This window comes from Halyomorpha halys, unplaced genomic scaffold, assembly GCF_000696795.3.
Source record: "Halyomorpha halys isolate HHAL.00 unplaced genomic scaffold, Hhal_1.1 Scaffold1248.1, whole genome shotgun sequence".
NCBI classification, from domain to species: domain Eukaryota; kingdom Metazoa; phylum Arthropoda; class Insecta; order Hemiptera; family Pentatomidae; genus Halyomorpha; species Halyomorpha halys.
This window is the reverse complement of record NW_027114844.1, coordinates 111,071-131,867: the sequence shown is the minus strand read 5'-3', so window position 1 is coordinate 131,867 and position 20,797 is coordinate 111,071. Positions and strand designations below refer to the sequence as shown.

General features: G+C 29.6%; 3 non-coding genes across 3 annotated transcripts; 1 reads left to right on the top strand and 2 right to left on the bottom strand.

The window, feature by feature from the left end:
- Positions 1-239: 239 nt before the first annotated feature.
- On the bottom strand, positions 240-310 carry TRNAG-GCC (transfer RNA glycine (anticodon GCC)). Its single transcript has one exon. It is a non-coding gene; the product is annotated as a tRNA-Gly (tRNA).
- Positions 311-2,696: 2,386 nt separating this feature from the next.
- On the bottom strand, positions 2,697-2,767 carry TRNAG-GCC (transfer RNA glycine (anticodon GCC)). Its single transcript has one exon. It is a non-coding gene; the product is annotated as a tRNA-Gly (tRNA).
- A 6,181-nt stretch (positions 2,768-8,948) lies between these two features.
- TRNAG-GCC (transfer RNA glycine (anticodon GCC)) lies at positions 8,949-9,019 on the top strand. Its single transcript has one exon. It is a non-coding gene; the product is annotated as a tRNA-Gly (tRNA).
- The last annotated feature ends 11,778 nt before the right edge of the window (positions 9,020-20,797 follow it).

Here is a 20,797-nt window from a genome sequence, read left to right as displayed (position 1 = left end):
TGATATAAATAGATGTGTTTAATTAATTTTATAAAATATACATATATATATTTATATACATACTTTTTCAAATTAATGTTCTAAAACTAAACTAAATTACTAGTAATATAAAGACAGTAATGAGTTTGATGGCAATTTCAATAAACAAAATAGAAATTAAATTATTAAAAAAAAAAATATTTTAAATATATTTAGAATGTTTCCAATAGATTATCTGTATATTGAGTTGAAAAAAACTATACATCGGCCGGGAATCGAACCCGGGCCGCCCGCGTGGCAGGCGAGCATTCTACCACTGAACCACCGATGCTTGCTTAATCGTATTACAAAAAGAAGTACTTACTCAGTAAAGTTTCATTTACGGTTATGATTATTTTTAGTTAAGTTTATAGAATGAATTTTTTCGGTACTAACGTATCAACGCCAGCGCAGCAAAAATTCTGCCTATGGGCCAATCTACAACTAAAGTTTTTGCAATAAATTATAGAATAAATAACTATGTAAAATCAAAACATTTTCTTTATGTAAAGTAGTCAATCAGATTTCGGTGGAAAATGGACAATATAAATAAGATTTCAAATGATATACCTAGCCGTCCCCCTATGTCTCTTGTTTTCTCAACTGTTCGTGTATGAACTCCTGTATCAGGTTTAATAAAATTGTATTTATAATTAACCTTAGCCTGTAGGAGTCCTTCTTTTATTATTGTATTTGTTTGGTAACCCTTCCAAGTGTCAGAATAAATTGTGCTACCATCTGCAATGTTTTCAATAATTTTATCAAGAACGGTAGAGGCAGTTCTATAAGGAACAGTGACAACAAACAAATCTTTTGTTTCTCTTCATGTATCACACCAAACACCCACTGTTCGGGTAATACTCGACCCCAATTACTTTTACGTTTAGTAAACAAACTTTTATCAATTTCAACAATGCAATTTGACCTTCTTGTGCAATTTTTTTTCTACATCCAAGATACATAATTCAATCATGTAATTATTCCAGTCTATAACTGTTTTATCCGATAAATCAAGTTGCTTTTCACAAAATTTAACTGATGTCAGCTCCTCGCACCAGGAGTATATGAATCTTAAAGCTGGACCAAATGGAATTATGCTCAACTCTAACCAGGCACAGACAGTCCCACTTGCTGATCAGACTGTCTTAAATTACATTTCCAAAAGTTATGTTTACCAAAATATAGTTTGATATCATGTGAATTGCCTCACATACGTTTTTTAGGTAAAATATTTCGCTCCTGAGGAAATAAAATTGCATCTGTTCTGTTTTTGGCAAATCCCAAAAACGCATTTTCGTAGCACTAAAAAATGGGATCAAAACAAACAATCAGCAAACAACAAGGAAACCAAAGATTTGTTCGAGTATGAACAAGTAGATTGCTGTGTGCAAACAACAGCGGTAGTGTTAATACGTCAGATTCATTTTTCTAAATCATTATTGATATCTTTTATCGAATTAATGGTGCAATGAAAGTCATCAGAAATATTGTTTTATTTATTTTTTTCCTATAAGTTTGTTAGGGAGGAAATAATTATATATTTTTTTAATTTGCTATAATTAAGAGTTATTAATTAATTCTGAGATTATTTCGGACTAATTAGGCAAAGGGTTCTGATTTATTTATTTATTTTTTTTATGATTCGTCAATCATTTATCTCATGGAAATTAGTTAAAATTATTTATTGCCTTTGAAATGATCATCTTAATATATCTAATTGATGAAATAAAACATTACACACTTATATAACAGTTATGTGTAATTTATTTATATTGGAAGAAGATAGTCCGGGTGACGGTCAATAAAAATAAAATTAGTAGAAAAACTATCTAACTTCATACCTGTATTAAACGCCACCCGGAATATCTTCTTACAATCTAGTATATTTATACTTTTGAGTAAATAAATAAAAAAAAAATGCAACTTCAATTTCTTAAAATATGCCTCACAGCTCCCTTTAATAACTTGGAAGTTTAGAATTTTTTTTCTAGTAAGTGTTGTTATAGTCGGAATCCACGTGCAGTTTCCTGATTTTAATTGAAAAAAAAAAATCGTTTTTACGCGTGTTTGAAGTTGTCATGACAACAGTTATATCAGTTATCTACGCATACATTTTTATCATCTACAACAGTGATTCCCAAAGTGGGCGCTAGGGGGGTGATTCAAGTGGGTGGTGATGGCCAGAGGTATATTTGGGGGGCCATGAATAACTACAAGTTGTCACGGTGAACAATATTACTGCTGACGAAACTAGAGCCGAGGATTACTAAATTGATAGCATTACACCCAGTTCATCCTTCTCATTAAGATGATTTAGAATGTTTTAACTTTTATTGTATTAAATTCTATTCCGAGTTCAATGAATAGTTTCATAATTTCAAAGTTCAATGTTTCTAATTTACACCTTTCATAGCTATATTTTATGAATGAAGTGGAAACATTAATACATATATGTTTCCTATCAATTGCTATTAAAATTTTTTAAAAAAAATTAATTTCTAGGGGGTGCTGAGTAATATTTTTCCTGGAAAGGGGGGCAGCAGGACAAAAAAACTGGTCTAAAAGAATTTTTAAAATTGCATTGAATAGTTCCTTAAATTAGCTCTTTCAAAAAAAAATCTTTAGCCTTATAAATTAGTTGTAGAAAAAAAAAAATAATTAACAGACAACAAAAAGATTGCATCGGCCGGGAATCGAACCCGGGCCGCCCGCGTGGCAGGCGAGCATTCTACCACTGAACCACCGATGCTTGTTAATTAAATTTACAATAAATAATTTATATTACATTCATTCAGTTACATGACCGAAAGGCTCTATAAATCAATATGAACTCTATTGAACTGCTAACAGATAAAAATATTTGTTCTTTATTTTTTAAAACAATTTCTCCAACAATAGGATCAATAATTAACTCTAGTTAAAATTCTATCGTTTTAGTATAAGTAAATTGTTTCAAATCTTGTTGTTAACTCTAGCAGGTTACTTTTTATTTAACATCATACAAATATACATTTATAAAGAAATTATATACCAAGATAATTAAATAAATTTCTCATAAAAATTCCAAAACGTAGGTAGGTTATAGGTGCGTAGGTTATGTTGTGCTATTTCTATGGATTTTTAACATGTACGACATACTTTAATGATATTTACGTTTCTTATCATTTTACCTATCTTTATTTTCTTCCTTTTTATAACGAAATAGAATGTAATAGCCGGCAAAAGTCAAAAGTACAAGCGTATGGATAACGATATTCGTTGCTTCTTTTGTTTATCAAGTATTTGTGCAAGTCTCGGATTTTCTGCAAGTGTCAAATGTGTAGATCCAGCATAATAGATTTGAACTACTTTATAATGTAACCCCTCCACTCTGGATACGGACGCTAATTTTATTCAGCACTTCTCTATAACGGACAGAAGTAAAAAATGAATGCAAATTATATTAACTTACGATGCAAATACTAAATTTTGCTGGTTACTTATCTAGGGAATAAGGTATATAGTAATGTATTTTGCCAAATAAATTAGAGCATTAACAAAAAGTATCTTAAATAAATGCGTTTAGTTATTTAATAATTAATTAATTTTTAGATCTAACGAAGAGATCTACAGAAACATCAAAGACATGGAAACAGAGATGAGAATCAGTAGGCTGATGTTTTATGGGCAAATGAAGAGGATGAAGAAGGAAAAATTGAATAAGAAGATCTTTATAAAAAATTTTAGCTACGAAAACATGGGAGGATACACGAGGCAAATGAGAGAGGAATTAAAGAGACTTAAAATTTCCGATACCAACTGTCTAGATAGAGATACCTATAGAAAAACATTGAAAAATATCTCCAAAATCGGAAGAGGGAAAAAAATGGGTACGAAGTGGTTCGAAGAAAGAAAAGAAAGGCAGTCGAGGATCATGAAACTGCGATGGGAAGAAAGAAAACCAAGACTCCCAAAGAAGCCTAACCATTGTTATTCACGTGGTCCTTAGGGGCCAATACCTGAAAAAAAACAAAAATAAATTTTTATTCATATTGAAAGAAGATAGTTGACCATATGAAGTAGATTGGATTGCAGGAGGTCCGGGTGGTGGTCAATAAAAATATCAAAATAGTAGAAGAAAAATCTTTGTTGTTAACCAACGTTTCGCCCCACTATGCAGGACTTTGTCTGAGCTAAATGAAAAAAACAAGCAACAATCTACATGTATATTTCCTTATGTTGTTATTATTGATTCTTTTAGAGGAAGATAGTCCGGGTGGCGGTCAATAAAAGTATCAAAATAGTAACAATAAACTATTTATTGTTAACGAACGTTTCGCCCCACTTTGCAAAGTTCGTCAGTGCAAATAAGAATGAAGTTCTGCTACCAATTCCTCCAATCTACTTCATGCGGTCCTCCATCTTCCAATATTTTTTTTTTCTACATGCTTTATAAACATAGCAATTGTTTTGGTATGTTTTTTTTATTTTGATGTCCTGTTAATTCTAAAATGTCCTGTTTCTAAAATTTTTTATTAAGTCCTGACGAAGCCCTGCAAATGGGGGGGGGGGAAACGTTGGTTAACAATAAATATGTTTTTTTACTATTTTGATACCTTTATTCACCGCCACCCGGACTACTCTCCTACAATTTATTTTTATTATATATTAGTGATATCGTTAATAATTCCGAAATATTCTCATACAAATAAATATAATAAAAAATTGGATTTTAATTAAAATTGTTATCAAACGAGATAAGTTTATGTTGAGTATTAAACCTCTAGAATTATTTCATTATTTTTAAAATTGTGTAAATCAAATTTCAGCTTAAGTAACGACTTGCAAATAACTCCATTATGTTTGTTAAAAAGCTAGCTCAAATCTATGGAGTCTTTTTGAAGGAAGCTCCAAAGAAAAAAGAAAAGAAAAAACTCATTTGGACAAAGTTAACGATTGATGCATGAAGATATAATCCAAAGAAAACACTAAGTTAAAATAAAAGTGGACTTTCAAATAAAATCAAATGATCAAACTGAATAATGAAAACCAATATACAAATTTACTAAATTAATAACTATATATAAATAATACTGAGTGTCTGCTACTCCGATGGATCAGGAGAAAAAATATTTCTTGATGTAGTATTAGTGCAGGACTATTGCTACGAGGTCTTAGACGCTGGCTACATCGACAACTTTCAGATGTTGACAAAGTTGGTGGGCACGCGTCTATACTTATGTAATCAATGTAAAAAATTGTTTAATTTTAATTAAATTAAATACCATCATGGCACTTATGCAACTCATGGTTGTATAATTATTAATCACAAAGAACAATAAAATGTCTAAACAATACAACACATGCAGACAGGGTTAAATAAATGAATAATACGAACGATTAATAACAACTGATCATGAAAATATCGTTGTTGATCCGTTGCTCTAAAATATCCACTACTGATCGTTATTATAAAATTTAAATATTATTATACAAAGTATAAACACATTTGTTTCTTTTAAAAAAAAATAAACTCATAAAGAAAATGATACAAATAAAAATAAATGTAATTAAATTAAATACCAAAACTATTTGCATAATAATTTAACTTGGCATGAAGAATTTCATTTTTATATTAACTGACTCCTTAACAAAAACCTGTTTTATCACGGACTAGATTATCTTCCCCCCTTTTTTGTCCGTCAGATAGAGGTTTAATTATATGAGACGATTTTATTAATCTAAATGAAGAAAACATTAGATATATGAAACAGTATTGGAGGTTGAACTAGTATTGTTATATGAATTTCAGAAAGCCAGCATAAAGGGTGCCGGGTTGAAAGACATAATGGGTGCAGTAAAACAATTTTAACAACGGCCGGTGCCTTTCTACCTCTTCCTCGAAGAAAAATCTTTTTGACAGTTCCCCAAATGGTTTACTGCCGGATCCGTTTTTAAAATATTGACTAGGGCTCACCGACAACGGTCACTTTTACTTTCGTTGGCAGGAAAAGAGTTTAGTTATTGGGAGAGCTACCTGCTACTGTTAAAGTTTTTTTCTCCTCCATTATTTATACCGAAAAAAAGGCGTAAGCATTGTGAATGTGTACAATCTTTCAATTTTACAGTCTTACAGTCTTCAATATTAGGGGTATTCATGATGTTGTGTTAAATGTTATATGTTTTACCATGTTAAATGTTATAACTATAGGATTGTGAGCAGCCCTATTTGAAGTCATGTTAAATGTTAAATGCATAAGAGTCCCTAGCGGATTTTCTCAGCAACTTGTTGTATAAGCATTTATATTTATAACCTTCCTTCCAGACCCTCATGTTATTGTTTACTTCAGTTTTGATTTAAGTAATTAATTAAAACATGCCTAGAGTGAGTGAAAAGTGGAATTTGTGTGAAAGTTTAGCTTATGAGTGTCTTATTGATCTTCAAACTTGTGAAGAAGAGAATGAAGATGAGCTAATTGTCAACTGTATTGAAAGTCACAACAACTAATATGGCGGCGATCTCAACTGGTCTATTGTGTGACGTCATTCTCGATTTAACTGACCAAGTAACAGACTCTCAGCCATGTTAAATGTTATTTCGTTTTACCACGGCAAAAGAAGCCAATTTTTTCGATTTAACACGAGTTTTTCCATTTAACACGCTTTAGCATAGATCATGAATACCCCTATTACAGTGAATGTCTCTTTACGATTTATATAAACAAAACTTCAAACATTCCCAACTTTTTTTTTTCCACCTTTTGCTCGTTTTCCCTCTCTCTTCCCATTATGCATTTGTATTGTTTTTATAAACGAATTTGAAGTAATTGAACTGCAATAATTATATTATAAATGAAAATTCAAAGATTGCTTTTGATCCTCATAAATGCATTTTTAGTAATTCGAGTAGGGAATAAGATTTTTTTTTCCATTATGATATAAGCTTAATGAAAATTCCTTAAAAAAAAAACGTTATTGGGCAAAATTTTTACTAAAATTACTTCCAATGCCATTTTGTTTCATCCAGATTAAATTCGGTTCATATAACTTCAATTATATAATTCACCACGTGCGTCTATTTAACTGAAATTAATATGGAATTATTTAAAAATAAAATTTAGCTGTAGAGAGCATCTTCAGTTCGATGGCTTTATTCTCATTTTGGATCTACATAATTGCTACTTGCCACAAATATAATACTGATAAATGTTTGATAAGCAAATTGAGCAACAAACATCGGTATTCTTTTGATAGTACAAGAGCCGGAAAGAAAAAAAGGCAGTTATCTCACCACATTTTTTATTACTTTGATAAAAACTATGTATAATTACTAGTCAAAATTGTTAAGTCTGCCAAGTATAGGTAGGGGGAATAAAAAATGGCGACTGTTTCAAAACCTTAAAATAATGAATTTTTCATTCGGAGCTCTTTATCTCAAAAACTACCAACAACACTTGAAAACTTAAGAGCACATTATTTAAAGAGGATTAAATTTTCTGAAATATTAGCCCTAATTGAGCTATTTACTTCCAATAGTTCTCGAGATAGAGCTTTTTAAAAAACAATGTTTCTTAAAAAATCTACTGAAAGATTAGTTGTTAGTTAATTTATTTTGAAAAATCGATATCTCAGGAACTATGTGGCGTACAGATGTCTAGTAGCATTTAAATTAAAGCTGATTTAATGTACCAAATAGAAGTTTATGACCTTACATTCGTAGGATAAGTAGTTTTTATGATATTTGCTAAAATATATTGATTTATCATTGTTCGGACAATAAGTTTGATTTATGAAAAACTATATTTCAGAAGCCTTAGGACGTACAGATTTCTGTCAGCACTTAAATTAAAGTTAGTTAAATTTGCTATAAAATAGGTAATAATGTTTATCTTTGTAGTTTTATGGTATTTGACAAGATAAGCTCACAAAATGTTAATTTATAGTTGTTCGTATAAAATGTTGGATTTTTGAAAAAATATATCTCTAGACCCATAAGACGCACATATGTCTACCAGTACTCTAAATAAAGGAAATTTAACTTACTATAAAGTAGTTAATGACACTTATCTTCGTAGGGGTAGTAGTTTTTATGATATTCACATATGAATATAAATTTGACAAATGAAAATTAACAACTACAAATCAATTTGTTTTAGCAAATTTCAAGAAAACTACTATTCCTACGAAGGTTAAGGTTTTATTGATCATTCAACTAGCTTTAATTTGAGTGCTAATAGACATCTACACGTCAAATGGTTTTTGAGATATAGATTGTTCAAAATAAATTCACTAACTATAGATCTTTCAGTACGTTCCGTACATTTTTATGAAATATTGCTTTTTAAAAAAGTATATCTCGAGAATTATTGTATGTTAATAGCCCTATTAGGGCTCATATTTCAGAAAATTTACTCTTCTTTAAATAATATGCACTTAAGTTTTCTAGTGTTGTTGCTAGTTTTCAATTAAGTAATCAAAAATTGGGGTGAAATAACTGCCTTTTTTCTCTTCTTGGGCTCTTTCTTGTTTTATGACTTTTATCGGTTATAACACTCGATTTACATTATAAAAATGAACACATTAAAGATCGGCTAAATGAAAATATCAGTAAAGTATATGTAAAATATACATTTATATATTATGTTGTATAAAAAATAACCTGCTAAAATTAACAACAAGATTTGAAACAGTGTATTTATACCAAATCAATAGAATTTTAAACTAGAGTTAATTATTGATCCTATGGTTGAGTAAATTCCTTAAAAAATTAAATAACAAATATATTTATCTGTTGGCAGTTTCAAAATATTTATTCTTACATACATTGAATTGTAATAATCTAAATTAGATTATGCAATTTTTCAAGTGAATTCTTATTGATTTTCAGAGCCTTTCAATCATGTAACTGAATAAATGTACTATAAATTACTTATTATTAATTCAATTAACAAGCATCGGTGGTTCAGTGGTAGAATGCTCGCCTGCCACGCGGGCGGCCCGGGTTCGATTCCCGGCCGATGCAATATGTTTGATGTTCTGTAAATCTATAAATTATATATTTTTTCTATAACTCGTTTATAAGGCTGGAGATTTTTTTTTAAAGTGCTAATTTAAGGAATTATCAAACCCAATTTGAAAAATTCTTTGTTGCGTTAGATAGACTGTTTATTGTAGATGGCAATTGTAGACATTGATGAAACAATAAAAATATAACAGAAACGTATTCGTAGGTAAAGGTTATAATCGTTTTCATAAAAACTTCAAACACCCGTTTTTTTAAAATGAAAATCAGAAAACTGACGTGGACTTCGATTTTTACAACAGAACTTGGTCTAAACTTCCAATCTATGACAAGGAGTTGTAAGGCATATTTGATAAAAGTTTTTTTTTTTTATTTACTTAAAAATATGGATATTACTATTCATTATATTTACATCATAAAAATTAACACAATAAGAATAGGCTAAATTAAAATAAGCGTAAATATCAGCAAAGCAGATGGTAGATGATAAAAATTCAAAGAGGTAGTACTGTAATTGAACACTATTGGAACTTTGATATCAATTAATATATATACTTAAATCTAGTCAGATATTTTTTAAAAATCTTATCCAATATAGGCATAGTCAAATAAAAATTATTAATCCTTTTCTTCTCACATTTTCTCTTCCAACACAATGCATTTTTCCTCTTTTTTTCCCCTTCTTTAACATAAATAGATCAAAACTTTTTGAACATTTCTTGAGGAGAAGATCTCGAGGTCATCTTCTTTTCAGACGACTAGGAGTATTATTAGGTAATGAATGAGAAGCCTGGTTAGAAACAAGTGGATTTGGGTGGTTGGGAAGTTTATCATGCAAGGATTGGTATCTGGTTCTGGCCAAATCGGCAACATTTGAGATATTGAGGTCCTAATGGATGACTTGATTCGTGACATAGGAAGGAGCATTAAGGGTTTTGGACTGTAAGGATTGGATTCAGGAGGAATTTGATGGTTTAGTGGAGCCCCGTCCAGATAGGCCTTATAATAGTCATGTAGATATCAGTCTGTTGTAATAGATCAAAACTAAAATACAACATACAAATAATAAACATTTTGAATAAATAACAATATATACAAGTAATATAATTAATAAAAATAATTTATAGAAACAGTAATATATATAAATGAAAAAAGTAATAAATATGTGTAAAAAAAATTAACTCAACCAACCTAAACAGTATTTGGGAGTGGCTAAGAGCTCTATAATCTGCAGGGTACAAACTGGATCTAATTGAACAAACTAGAACCAAAAATATAAAATAAAATGATTGAAAAGGTTTTCTTTATTTGAAACTCGCACTCATTAAGGCATTAAATCTAAAATTTGTCAATGTCCGTAAAAAGAGGAGACATTCAGCTTTACAATTGTTTCATAAAGTAGGAACTGGATAAAAAAAAAATCTTATTAATAAATCAAGGTGAAAAATTTCTAATTTTTAATTAAAAAAAAAATAAGGTATTTGAGGGTTTCTTTCGGTTGACGCTAAAAACAAATATGATTTGCTTTTTCCTAAAAAAAAAAAATGTTTATCTACTTGACAGAAATCCTCGTAATGTTTATTAAATTTTTAGTAAGTAAAAAATCATTTAATAGATTCAGTAATATTTTATTTTTTATTTTTCAGAAAGACACAAATCGATTGACATAATAACAATGGAAAAAAAATGTATACTTTTTGAACTGCGCGCCAAAAATTCTTTATTTTGTTCATTTTTTTTTTTTTATTTACCGAAAAAATCTGACCAGCCTATAACCTTCCGGGAAAATGCTGATAATTTAGCAACAAGCCACATCAAAATCGGATGAACGACAGTACATAAAGTACCAACAAATCTATATTCATTTTTATGAATTAAATTTTAAAATAATTCCAATAAAATTTATAATTTTTTTTAAAATACCACGACATACCTTAATCAAATAAAGACAGAAAGAGTCATCGGAGGAGAATGGCGATAAGTCGCCTCATTTCTCGAATTGAGGACAAACCTCTATTTACATTCTTTGCTCCCTGGGCATGTTAATTGGCAGAGCTGGAACGAGTGAGCTTGGTAACTGCTTTTGTAAATATCGTTAACAAATTCTCGACTGTATTTTTCTTGTGGGTTGCTAATGGAGTAAACGTTATTTAGTTGTAACCTAATCATCTTTTTTTCAGATTTTGGCGATGTCCGAATAATATAACTTTAGTTATTAGTAGTTATGTATATAAAATAGTTTGTGTTCAAGTGGTATCAACGTAGAGATTTATATTTATATTTCGTAAACCTACTGACTGCCCTAAAGTTTCATTTAATGATGTTACTCTTACCCCTGTCGAACAGATCGGCTACCTTGGACTACATTTGGATAAACGATTAACCTGGAATCCTCACACAAGACTGAAAAGACAGGAAACTGTCGATTTCGACAATTACAGCACTTACTAGACAAACGGTGTAAACTTCCAACACACTGTAGAAGACTGATCTACATGACTGTAATAAGGCCAATCTGGACATATGGAGTTGAACTTTGGGGCTCCACTAAACCTTCGAATTCCTTTCATATTCAATCCTTACAATCCAAAATACTTCGTAAAATCCTCAATGCCCCTTACTTTGTCACAAATAAAATCATACATAAAGACCTTAATGTTCCCTATGTAACCGATCTAGCCCGAACCAGATATCACTCCTTCCATTATAAAATGTCTAACCACTCAAACCCCCTAGTTTCTAATCTTGCATCCTCTTCCATTCCTGACAATCCTCCGAGGCGTCTGAAAAGAAGATGGCCACGAGACCAGCTAATTTAAAATGTCATTAGAGTGCTTCCAATGGGTAGTTTCTGTACACTCCTATAACACTCCAATTTAACTTAGATCAGATTTACTAAATGTATTATAATGTACAGTTGTAAATAGCAATAAATAAATATTTAAAAAAAAAAAAATTTATATTTATTCATTCTAACAAAAATACAATTTTGGAATTCCCTCTGAATGTGGTTCAAAGCCTCAAACATACATGATTGTTATGATGTCCATTGTTAGGATCTCTTAATTTTTCGCCGATCATATTTTTCCTCTTATAAGCTAGGAAGTACTGGCATCGGAAGTATGGATGGAGCCATTTTAGCTCGCCGTAATACTGAGATTTCAATAAAATTCATGAACATTCACGGCAGCATGATTTCATCTAATAGAATGATGAATCTAACCTCCACAATTGTTCTGCTACCGTTGTCATAGTCAGCAATATCACCCGGGTGCAGAGAAAAATATTATGGCGTGAATTAATTTTGCATATCAATGAGAAGAAGTGACACAAAGGTCGCACATGGAGGTACGTCACCTTCCGACGATGTGGATTGAGGACGGACGCTTTGTTATGATAATGCTGAGGAAGACTGATGATGGATCAAGATCAAGGGGATGACTGCCTCGACCTTGCTACACCCTGGAGGAAACGGTGGACATTGCCGGGGTGTGGCTATGCTTTTCCAGATATCCTGGCTCCACCTCGAGTATCATATTTGGGACGTAGTTGGCGGGCTGTCGTCTATTTGGACTCCATGTTATTTATCTTATGGGTAAGGTATGGTATGATTCGAGCCGTCTTATATAGTTTTATTGTGTTAATTCCTGAGAGCCATTGTCATGTCTGTGGGTGAGGTACCACAATACTAAATACAGCTGCAGTATTATGCCGACAGAAAGATAAAAAACAAAACAAAAAAATACTGATGTATTATTCTTTGCGGTTTCAGATTGACTTACAAAAGAATGAAAACTTAATCTTTATAGGATATAGGATATACATCACTGTAATCTCAGTATGTTTTTCATATTTCGTACCGCAGTAGTGGTTGCTTTCGACGAAATCTTCGAGCTTCTGAATTTTTGATCCAGTTACACGAGTCAGAAAAATTGTGTATCTCGTCTTTCTTATTTATTTATTTAAAAAAGTACATCCAATATGGACCAACCAGATAACAATATCGATCGTTCGGTGCCAAAATAACTTACAGATATGATAAACATAAATTACATATGAGTTAGATAATCTTTTAATTATTAGGTGAAAGTTATTATGATTTATAAGCTAGAACAGTACTGAAAATGAATTAATTTCTAGTGATAAAACTAATTATTCAATTAACAAAATACTACAATGAAAATAAAGAAACTAATAAAATAACTGATGGATTGAATAATAATGATACGAATTTACAATTAATAAAAATGAGCTAATGAAGTTGTAATAAGTGAGGAGTAAAGTTGATTGAAAATAAGAATATAATAAAAAAAAAATATATATAATAAATATAATTTAATATACAAGAGGTACCATGATGTCAACCATATATAATACAAAAATGAAAGTAGCATTAAAACTGAAGAGCTACTAAATGAAACAGTTAAACAAAGTTATATAAGAATACGAGGAGAAGAAGGTTGGGGGTACGGTCATAGAGAAACACCTATGTTATTGTGCCTACGTTTCGGCTAGAGTTTCTAGCCTTCTTTAGGGCTAAGAACAGAACAAGATAACAACCACAGTAAGTATAGAAAATAAAAAAGAAAGTATAAACAGAATAACATAAAATGAATAATTTTACAAAACAGAATTAATAAAATGAAGTGATGAGAGAAGCGTGAAATAAAATGTATACATAAGTAATTGAAAAAGTGGGTAAAATAACATAATTTAGGAAATGAAGTTATATAATGCAAAGTAGTATGAACATATTAGTTATTAATAATTTAAATATTGAAATATGGAAAGAAAAAGAAAATTGAAAGGAAGAAAATATATGTAACAATAATAATTGATAAAGAGGCAAAATATAAGTAAAGTATACCGTAAGAAATGAATAGAAAAAAAAATTGAAAACGCCAAAAATAATATAGTGAACATAACTTCATACTTCGTGACGTGAACTAACTACGTCAACTATCTTTCATAATTATATAAGAATACGATGAAAATAAAGATGTAAGTATATTAAAATAAATAATATTTAGAGTACTTACAATATTCTACTCTTATATAGCACTATATATTAGTGTAATACTATATATTAATTATAAATCACCCTATATAGTACATAGAGTACTTACTATATACTTATACTTAGAGTAAAGGTGAAAAAATTATCACCAGTTAATCTGTTTATTTAATTGATTTTATCATATAGTAGTATGATGTTTCTGGGCTGGATGACTTTGCAACACCTTCTAAAATTCATGATTTTCAAAACTCTTAGGGGGACAACAGAACTCCCAAAAACGTAGCAAAATGTTTCCAAAATATGTAGATAAGATATTTTGGAAGAAAAAATATGTATATTGTTAGATATTTTATATAGATTAGATAATCTTAATTTTTATAATTCTTATATAATAAAATCCTAAATGCTATCAATAAACTCAGGAATATAAATGTAAGAAATGAGAAATTACCTGCTATTTTGTACTGGTTAACTCACTGTTCAGTTGAAAGGATGCACACTTAGAGTTGCTAGTAGTTTTCAAGTTTTCATTCCCTGGAAATATTCCCTTAATATCCTGGCAGTTCCCGGCCAATGCACAGGTATTTTACGCTCGGAATAATTCAATGGAGAAAAACTAGAGCTGAAAATTCCCAGGATTGAACCTGAAATATTCAGCGTTCTCAATAGGCCTTTCCCATGATTCACAGGAATAAATTAACTTATTATTTCTGCTCGGGAATAATGTTTGCACTTGCGGTCAATGGTTGGGCATTTTGCCATCACAATTTATTTATTACAGCCTAATTAGTTTTGCACTAATTTCTTTTTATACATTTCGTCACAATTTACTATAATATACTTTTCGCAATTATTCTAGCATTTAATGAATACTGACTGTCGCGAATCTCAATACTATTGTTGATAATAGTTTAACAGAAATTATAAATAAAATAATAATAACAAGTAAAATAGTAAAAAAAACATAGTTTAAATTGGCCAAATTGTGTTAGACAAAGGTGTAATAGCCTAAAACCTTTTTTATGACTTATGTGTATGTCCTTGTGAATGGCCAGATTGGCAGAAATATTAGAGTTAAAGTAATTAATAAACAATTTTATTTATTTATTTATTTAATGTAATTTAAAACTGTAAAAATAATAAATACAATAAGTAAATATGTTGTATGTTTCATTTAAACTTCAAAATCTTCGGAAGGAACCACCCATTGTGGTACTTCAATTATTAATTTAAATTAGAGAGTCCCTTGGCATCTTCTTTTCAGAAGTCTCGGAGGATTATCAGGGATTGTTAAGGATGAGAGATTAAGAATTAATGGGTTAGGATGGGTATGGAGTTTGGAATGAAAAGACGCATATCTGTTTTGCCAAATCTGCAACGAATGGGATGTTAAGGTTTTTGTGGATGAGTTTATTTGTAACGTAATAAGGAGCATCAAGGATGTTACGTAGGATTTTGGATTGATAGGATTGGATGCGGGAAGAATTTGATGGTTTGGTAGAGCCCCATAGCTCAATTCCATATGTCCAATTTGGTCTGATTATCGTAGTGCATAATAATGTTTTGTAATGAATGGGAAGTTTAGAGCGCTTGTCAAGTTGGTGTTGTAGCAATCAAAATCTACGATTAATTTCTTGTCGTTTCAGTCTTGTATATGGATTCCAAGTCTTTTGTCGAGATGGAGTCCTAGGTATCGAATCTGTTCTACAGGCGCTAGTGGAGTATTTAGAAAGGATACTGTAGGACAGGAGGGTAGAGGTTTACGACGGAGAGTAAAGTAAAGAATTTTAAGACTTTATTGATAAATTTTATTGTAATTATTAATTTCGTAACAAACTCTAAATAATTTTTTTATTGAAATAAATTTTTTTTTCTATTATTAACGTTGCCTTATGATGAATTAATATTATTTCAGAGTGTTATATATGTTATGTGGTATTTTAAAACAGTTTAAATACCTAAAACATTTTGTTAGTTAAGAACAAAGAATAAATAATATTAAAAATCTGACACTACTAAAGATAATTAGAATAATAAATTTGGTCATAATATTAATATGTAATCAAAGTACATTGTAATCTTGGTTACAGAAAATATTAGGTAAAATAGTTTTAAAAAATCAGCAATATTAATGTACATAAATATTTTTATTAATTTAATTTTTTTATATATTTAAAAATTATTTTATCAAAAATTTGAGAGTTTGAAGTTTTAAAAAATAAAAAAAAATAAATTATTTATTTTAAAATCCTTAGTAATACTAAATTACGTCTTAATTTGCAAAACTGATGAGATCGTTTATTTATGAATGAAAATCAGTATCAATAAAAAAAAAAAATACTCTGTATGGATTTTTTAAAAACTGGATTTATTAATTAAATTAGTTTTACAGAATCAAATGATTTATACAATAGATATTATGTATTTCTAATTCCAACAAAATATATTCTGAACATTTCCATAGGAATTAGATTACCAAATATCGAAACTTTAAACATTTCCACTTTTTATTTACAAAAACTTGTTTGCAATCTATAGAGATCGGGAATTTAAAAATGTCCTTTACATATGTAATAATAATAATATTATTATTACATGTGTAAAGGACATTTTTTTTTATTATATCTTAAAGCCACCCATATCCGTATCTTGCGAGTTACAAAACATTGAAAATATACTGAATATTGATAGTGAAGCCAAATTGGACAAACTATAAATTTACATTGTAACAATATGTAATAAGTTTAATTTTGTATGTGATATATAAATTCTATTATGTAAATACTTTTCGAAGCCAATCAATATCTTCATTTATATCACGCTTTCGTTTATTTAAAAGAATTCTCATTATTTTAAATTAAATATAATGGAGCAATGAATATTATGTTAATAATTGTGGATTATCCAATCTGTTTTTGTTTTTTTTTTAAATTGTTTTGTTATAGAGAATTTTTTTTATCTTTTGTTTATTGTTTTTGTAATGGAGCACTTGACTCAGGTTTTGTTTTATAATTGTATATTGTATTATGAATTTGTACAAGATTTTGTCTTTCACAAATAAAATCATATCTATCTAATAATAATATTCTTTATTTATTTTTTCTGGCATTGATCCCTTAGAATAATATACAGGCATCAAAATCAGGCTTTAGAGCCTTAGAGTACAATACAATATAAAAATGAAATTACAAAACGTCATAAAAGATAATGAAATAATGAATTTGAAAAGATAAAAATGAGCAGCAGAAATTAACAGAATATATAAAAAAAAAAGAATAGAACAAATGAAATAAAATCGTATGTGACGTCATAAAACATAAGACGACTAACACTTCTGATAATAAATAAAAAGAAAAACAAAATCAAATACAATTAAACAAGAACTAATAAATGAAAAGGTACAATTTCCACTAATAACATAAAATACAGAGAATATATAAAACTTATTTGAAACTTTAAATTGTTATTTTTCCAAACTTTTATTGAATCTGTCCGGGTGGACAGAAGGTGGTCGAAGATACGAGATTTGAAGATTGGAAGGGAATTAGAACTACGAATGAAGGCATGTACACTTTTATTTGAAAATAAAAATTTTATTGCCTGATGTGTTTTTTCAGAAACATTAACGTGTCTACACTTCGGATTACTGGATTACTGGTGTGTTCAGAGGAACGAAGTTCAGATTATCAAGATTACACTGTGCTATTTTTATTTTATGTTTATTTTTTGTTGGGATTTAAAATATAATGTAATTTTATTAATTATGATGAACATGGATGTTCATTAGGGAACTATTATTTAATATATTAAGATATTTTAGATTAGGCATATATTGAGGAAATGACTGAAAGATTCTTAGTGCTCTATATCAGCACCTGTAGGCAGATGTTCTGTTCTCCAGCGCTGGGAACTGATTATGGGGGAGGTTACCTGAGGAAGATTTGTGTTTTCAATGGCTGCCCACCGGTTCCTATGGTAATGTGTCCAGAACAATACATCTTTGGATTTTGGAGCGATTGTACTTCTTTATTGTATTCCTCTGGAGACCTGTTTGGAACAACAAGGTGCTTCGTAATGAGCCCTATTTCTTGAGAACTACACCATGTTAAACCGAAGGGAAGGCTAGTAAACACTTCCTTTCATTCTTATAGACATTTTAAATGTGTTTTAAATTACACACGCGTAATTTCGGATTAATGTTGTACCAAAGTACCAAAACGGATTAATTAATCAGAACTAGTGCGTTCAATGTTCAATCAATCACTCCCTAGCGAATCTTTGATCATTAACCTAAGAGCAACTGCTTCTATAATTTTAAATACAAGAAAAAAAAATTGAATATATTTTTTTATTTTATTTAAAAATTTTTTGAGGTTAATCACTTCCATTTTTGAATGAATTATTTATAAATTACAGAAAACTTCTATTCCAAAAGATTGATAAACAGGCTATGGTAGAATAAAATTAATAACAAACATACAACTAGAAACAACACAGAAAGTAGAACACAGACTGAAATAAAAGTAATCAGAGCAACAAAGAAAGATAAAATAGAAAAACCACCAAGTCAAAAAAGAATCACAGAATTTTATAAACAAATAAACAAAAGGATTGCAATAGATGACAACAGAGAAAAAGGACAAGAGGAAACAAATAGTAATAGCAATAATAAAAAGTTTTTTGAACTACAATACATACCAGGACTTACCAATAAAATTAAAAAAACACTGACAGAATATGACCATACAAATATCAGAACCGGTTTATAGAACAATAATAAATTACAGAATAAGCTGTCAAACATGAAAGACAGGGTTGATAAGATGGAAAAACTAAACGGAATTTATAAGATAGATTGTAAAAATTGTGAAAAAGTATATATTGGTGAAACATCTAAAAAAATGGAAACTAGGATTAAGCAACACATCACCAATTGTAAAAACACTAAAAATATAAAATGCACAGCTCTGGCCTATCACAGCATAAAACTAAACCACGAATTCAATTTTGAAAACCCAAAAATAATAGATACAGCACAAAATACAAAAAACAGAAGATATCTAGAAGCTATATACATAACAAAAAAATACAAAACACAGTAAACTATAAAACTGACACTAAACACTTAAATACACATTACGCAGATATTATAAATAGACTTAAAATAAAAACATAAAAATCTGATGAAATAAACAGGTTTATGTAAAAAATAAAAAATCACTAAATTAATATTAAATACAAAACAGGGAGGTAACCGAACAGCACACTGGACATGAGATAAGGTCCAAAGAGATAGTAAGAAATGTAGAATGATGGCTGTGCCATAGAGAAGTGAAGATGCACAAATGGTTGACATGATTTCCCATATGAAATCAAGAGGTGATTATTATTGTATAAATTAAATTATATAAGGATGAAGATTGGTGTTATGTTAGTTTTATTATTGTTATAGGTTTTTATAGTCCATGAATATGGGACAGTGGTCCCGAAACGTTGTACTATATAATAATAAAGTAAATAATAAATAATTCATTCAAAAATGGAAGTGATTAACCTCAAAAATTTTTAAAAGAATTGACTCACCAGACTTCCTGGAGATATAATCCAAAATTGAATATACTTTAACAGCAATCAACATGTATTTGTATTTCTCTTTTATCATAAGCACGTAATGTTAGACAAAAAAGAAAATTAAATATACCTAAAAATTATAATATAAATTCTATTGTTTTCTTTTGGTTGATTGTTACTATAATTTGTTTACAAATTCCAAACTCCAATCTGTTTTGCATATGCGTAGAATACAGCGATCAAAAAATCAAAAACACTGACACTTTGTTCCATACCATCTTGTCAGTTGTTTTGAAAAGTTAGGTGCTCTTAATTCGTGTGGATGTTTTTAAACTCTAATAAAGTAATGGAAAAAAATTAAAACTAGAAGAGAAAATAAGGAACAAGTGAAGGAAAACTGATGTGACGAAGCTGCTGGAGATTTTGTCATTCAGTAAAGATTACATGGTTACGAAACCAATTGCTCAGAAAATCCGCTAGGAGCTCCTCTGCATTTAACATATAACATGGACTTTAAACCAGGCTGCTTGCAATTCTATATTAGGGGTATTTATGATCTTAGGTTTAACATGCTGAAGCGTGTTAAATGGAGAAATATTTCCTTTTTTTACCACGTTAAAACGATATAACATATAAAATGGTTAACAGTCTGTTACTAGGTCTATTAAATGGAGAATGACGTCACGCAACAGCCCAGCTGAGCTTGTCACCGTTTTATTTATTATCATGGTAGGTTACTAGCTATAGTTTGTGTTTTGATTGTGTTAGTATTGTATCGGATGTTTTTAAAACTAATAAAGCAATGGATGACAATAATAATAATGTCATGACAGTTTTCAATTAGCTCATCTTGATTCTCTTCCTGACAAGTTAGAAGATCAACAAGACACTCAGTAGCCAGAATTTTACACAACTTCACTTTTCACTCAATTTAGGCATGTAATAAATTACATTAATGAAAACTTAGAAGTAAACAACAATGACATGAAGTTTTGGAAGGAAAGGTTATAAAACAAGTTGCTCAAAAAATCCGTTAGGAGTTCTTATGCATTTAACACGACTTTAAATAGGACTGCTCACAATCTTATACTTATAACATTTAATATGGTAAAACATTTTATGTTTAATGCAACATCATGAATACCCCTATTTTTAACACTTGGGATGTTAAATTTATTTACATTTAACAC